Source organism: Punica granatum, chromosome 1, assembly GCF_007655135.1.
Source record: "Punica granatum isolate Tunisia-2019 chromosome 1, ASM765513v2, whole genome shotgun sequence".
NCBI classification, from domain to species: Eukaryota; Viridiplantae; Streptophyta; class Magnoliopsida; order Myrtales; family Lythraceae; genus Punica; species Punica granatum.
Window position 1 is genome coordinate 30,165,856 of NC_045127.1, and position 5,302 is coordinate 30,171,157.

General features: G+C 45.2%; 1 non-coding gene across 1 annotated transcript; it reads right to left on the reverse strand.

Moving 5' to 3' along the window:
- Nucleotides 1–4,193: 4,193 nt before the first annotated feature.
- Nucleotides 4,194–4,299, reverse strand: LOC116193392. The gene has a single exon (XR_004154299.1). It is a non-coding gene; the product is annotated as a small nucleolar RNA R71 (small nucleolar RNA).
- Nucleotides 4,300–5,302: the final 1,003 nt, after the last annotated feature.

Sequence of the window (5,302 nt, forward strand, 5' to 3'; positions counted from 1 at the left end):
CACCACGATCTATGGATAGAAAGGGTCATCCCGTTCGGGTGCAAGTTTCATTCGCATGGCCCATTTCATCCACTTTCGGTGTTTCTATCCTCTTACCGTAGATTCGGTAGTTGGCATTATTATTTTTGTCACAAAACATATAAAATCGGATTAATCATGCACTTGACTCAATCAAACATTAGATAATGGCTAGGCGGAATACTAGGTTCCAAATCTAGAGTCAAAATACGAGTTTGGTATATTCAATGAAGCCGCAGTGACATTCACGAAATGAAATCTAAAAACAAACTCACACATGTAATTGGCCTAGAACCATATCCTAGCCCACCTCTTTGCTTGCCTAAGTTAGATACATTGTTTGATAATCAACCCCGGTTAATAACTGATTAAATCACGTACATTCGGCCTAATACAGAACTCGTCTGTAGTTGTCTGTATTTGTCTGTTTTTGTCTGTTTTTCATCAGTTTTATCAGTTTTCTTCTGTTTTTCATTTTTTTTTGCTGATTTGTTGCGACTCGGGTTCGAACCCATAGGTTACGTAATACACGGGGTCCAACACCCCAAATCACCGAATACGAGGTCCAACGCCTCCTAACTCACCGAGCGCGTGCAACCCGAGTGCGGAATGAGATCTAGCCTCGAGTCACCATCACACTCCAAGTATGGCCTATGTGGAAGGCAATTTGGATTGGATGTGTGAAACGTATTTAGATACCACCCGAGAGCTCGATGGGTCCAACGGTTACAGTGGGAATCAACTGGTTCTCTTGCAGACCGTTGGTTCGATCGAACCTGACCCCCGACTCCTTGAGCCCGCGTTGCCTTAATTTATTTATCGGTTATTCAAAACACACGGTGAACCGGAGCGGAATATTGGCCCAATGCAAACCGATTGGGATGCATTCACTTATTCTGTTGTATTTTGTAATTACTCGAGAGAACATTGCGAGCATTTGTTTGTACATTCATTCATTCATTTGTAAGGATTCCCGATCGGCGAGCGAGAGGTCTGAGTGTCGAACCGGTCAAGTTGGCCTATTGTTACCAAGAGAGGGGTAAGCTCGAATACTCGTGGTCTCGGTTCGCGCAGGAAATCGACCATCACGGTCCGACGATCTGTAACGCGAAGATAGTGAACCGATTCCTCGACAAACAAGTTTACTCATCTTTCGAATTCTTGGCCCAATTTGATCAATTCATTGACTTTACGGTGTCAAAACGGGCGAGTCCAGTGCAACCCTAAATCACACTGTAAATAAAACAAAACGGCAAGCCTAGCAAGCTAGAGAACCGAAAGGGTGTGCGGGTTATAGGCCCGCACATAACAGAACCCCGAATTCGGAATTTTTCGGTTCCGCACGACCATTGCCTTAATATTTAGGTGTACCCCGTACCCTTAGACCCGGGCGACTCAACGGCCCTCGACCTACGGGTCATAAACAGTAAGTGGTGACTCCTTCTCACTCGCGTCCGTCGCGCGTCCCCGGGAAGGTGGACACTCCCAAGCCGCGTTGCATAGGCGCGCGCATGCGTGCCCCGACGACGAGATGAAATTTGGGCACGCACACCGAGGTGGGCGATCGTGGCAAAAGGAGAGCTCATCCCCTTATAGGTTGAGAAGTGCGGTTGGATCCCAAGGTGGGCGACCGTAGCGAAAAGAGAGTAAAATGAGAGAAAGACAAACAGAACCGACCCCCTAACCCGTCACACATTGTGCGGACTAAGGATCCCATTGGAAGTGGCTAGGTTGTCTACCCCGACAAGATCCCCGATCAGCTCTCCTGCAAAACTCCATCGTCCAGCGCAGATTCTTCCTCACGCACAATAGGCAACCGAGCACGCCATTCGAGCAGTTCAGCACAACCAACACAATAGAAGGACGGAAGAAAGGGGGCAGATATCGCTACAGGCATGAACCCGCGTATCCTTTTAGCCTGGGACGGCGTGCTCCCAAAGTTTTCTCTTTTCTCTTTGCCATTTCATAACTCCGAATGGGTCACAGCCACCCTTCGATCGGCCACCATAGAGTAAAAATCCTAAACATTCCTCTCCAGAAGTCTAGTCATAACACTCCACCAACGGGAGCCCCTGTAAGCCTCGCATCGAGGCCTTTGAGAACGGGACCTCACTTGTACAGTCAAAATAAAACTCTTCACGGGTCACTCATGTGACCCAATAATCAATGACTCTATGTAGCAACGACGCCAATTTCATAACCTGCATGTGCCTATACATCGTAGTAGCTCACCAATAATTTACTGATGATATCATGTCCATAAGTACTGTAAACTACAGGAACTACGGCGGACTCTGATTCCCAGTCCCATAGGATACGTAGGCGCTCATCTACGAAACTCGAGTTACTCATCACAAGACTAGGGCATCCCCGACGAACCACAATCGCCCTAGCGGCGAAACCAACTTTCGGCATAATAACAAGCAACCACCTCAGGGGCGAAGTCGACCACCGGTGAGGCAACGTCACCCCAACTGCGACGCCAGCCTCCGACGAATTTGCACTATGGGGATAACAACTCCCTCAACGCCTATTGCACACTCCAGCGCACACGACCGCCTAAGCGACTAATGGCGGGTGGCGCCCACCTTTGCAGGTGAACCACTTGCAGTTCTCTCTCTCCCCCCGTGACAAGCCGAGTCGCGGCTCCAAGATCGATTTGTAGCTCCGAGAGCCGATCCAACCCACGGAACTATCGCCTTATGGTCGCACTCAGAAACAATCGAGGCATCCCTAAGGAACACAACAACTAGGGCATCCCCGCCAAGTGCAACGACGATCGGCCTCCAACAAACACAACGATGCCCCACGCGATTCCCCTAGGGAAACACAACCCCAATCCTGCCAAGCCTTCCTCCTCTACCACCTAGCGTGGATTCAAAGCACCTTCTACACCTTGCACAGCTCCCTAGCACGTTTGCGCTTCCTGTACAGTCTTTCTAAGCAAACACTTTTCGTATCCCCATCGGATCCACCCTGACTTCGCTTTACTTTTTGTCGGGTCGACCCCAACTCTGCATTCTCGTCGGATCTACCCCGACTTCACTTTACTTTCCTATCATATTGACCCCGACTCTGCATTCCCTTCGAATCTACCCCAACCCCGACTCTGCACTCTTGTCGGATCTACCCCGACTTTGCTTTACCTTTCTTAATTAGAGATGCGGGAGTATATTAATTAATTAGGGGTTTAAGACTTTAATTTTAAAGGCTTGATAAACTCACCTGAGTGACCACATAGCTATTAATCTATATAACATGATGGCAATCTGATTAGTGAAACTAAGGTGGATTCTGTTTTTCCCACTTCCAATTAATATATTTTCATACAATTCTCTTTCTGCTCTTTATGACGATTTAGGTTGGTTAGTAGTTAATTAGTTAATTCTCTCAATTTGATTGCCTGGATAATAATAGAATCTAATATAGGTTTAGTACTTAATTAATCCTCGTGGGATAAACACTTTATTCATTACTATATTACTTGATTTGATCTAATGCACTTTCTGGTAGAATTTGTGCTTATCTTTATATATATTTGCAGCGGATCAAGTTTTTTGCGTCGTTGTTGAGGATTAACTTAATATTAGACCACCTTTAGTTCTATTGTTAATTTAGGCGCACTTTACTGTGTGTTTGTTTCTTGTTCTCTTTGCTGGTATTGTATGCGCAGGAGTAGAAGTGTTGAACTTCTACCATTAGATCTTGAGAGAGAGCGCACCTTGCACCAGTTGAGAAGAGAGAACAGAAGATGGGAAGAATTGCAGGCAATTGAGATGGCTGACAATGACATCAACTGCCAGATACAAAGTGCTACTAGAGCACTTCGAGACTATGCAATACCTACTATTATGGGTTTTGCGATCAGAAGGCCCATTATTTCGACTAATAACTTTGAACTGAAGCCGGCACTCATTCAGATGGTTCAATCAAATCAGTTTGGAGGACATCCCAATGAGAGTCCTGACGAGCATATTGCAGGATTCCTCCAATACTATAACACGGTAAAGATGAATAATGTCACTGATGATGTTACTAGATTATAGCTTTTTCCTTTCTCACTTAGGGATAAAGCGAGAGCCTAGTTCAATTCACTGCTACAAGAGTCCATCACCACTTGGGCCGACCTCTCATCTAAGTTTCTCAAGAGATTTTTCCTACCAGTTAGGATTGCAAGATTGAGGAATGAAATCACTAACTTCACCAAGTTTAGTGGTGAATCACTTTATGAGGCGTGGGAGAGATTCAAAGAGGCAATCAGAAAGGTCCACATCACAGATTGCCAGATAATCTCCTAATTGAGGTCTTCTATCTTAGCTTGGATGAGACATTGAGGTCTTTAGTAGATGCTGCAGCTGGAGGCGCACTTATGGGTAAGAATTATGATGAAGCAAGTGCTTTGATAGAAGAGATGGCCTCCAGTGCACATAATTGGCAGAATGAGAAAAGCAAATCAAGAGTGGCATTAGTCAATGACATGGACACTATTGCTAATTTGACAGCCCAGATTTGAGCTCTCACTACCCTGGTAAGTAAACTCACCTCACCACATTCTTTTAATACTAATCAGGTTGCTTTTTGTGAGTTGTGTTCAGGACCACATTCGACTCTTGAATGCATGTCTGGAAATCCCTCAGCTTCACCGAATGGAGAGCTAGTGAACTTTGTCAATAACTTCCAACGAGGTAATCAAGGACCTTATTCGAACACTTATAATCCAGGGTGGCGTAATCATCCTAAATTCTTATGGAGGAGTGAGAATAATGCACTTAAACCACCACCTTGATTCCAGAAGCAAGGCCCTGCTCAGAATGTTTCACCTCAGCAAAATCAATCTAGAATGGAAGAGCTCATGTTGAGCTATATGCAAAAGACTAACACCATGCTACAAAATCAACAAGCCACTATTCGAAACCTAGAGGGTCAGATTAGTTAGATTTCTAAACAGTTGAGTAATAGACCATCAGGGTCCTTACCCAGCAACACTGAGGAGAACCCCAAGGGTGTCAATACTATAATGCTGAGGAGTGACAAGGAATTGGACACAGTCAACAGAAAAGCTCAAACCCAAGAGGTGAGTCCAGAGAAAGACAAAGATAAGCAAAAGGTGGAGGAACCAACATAGAAGTCACCAGAGGTGAAACCGTATATTTCTCCTGTCCCTTTTCCAGGAAGATTGAAGTAACAACAGCTGGTCACCCAATTTGCTAAATTCTTGGATGTCTTTAAAAAGCTACAAATCAACATTCCATTTGCAGAAGCACTCCTGCAGATGCCTTCATAT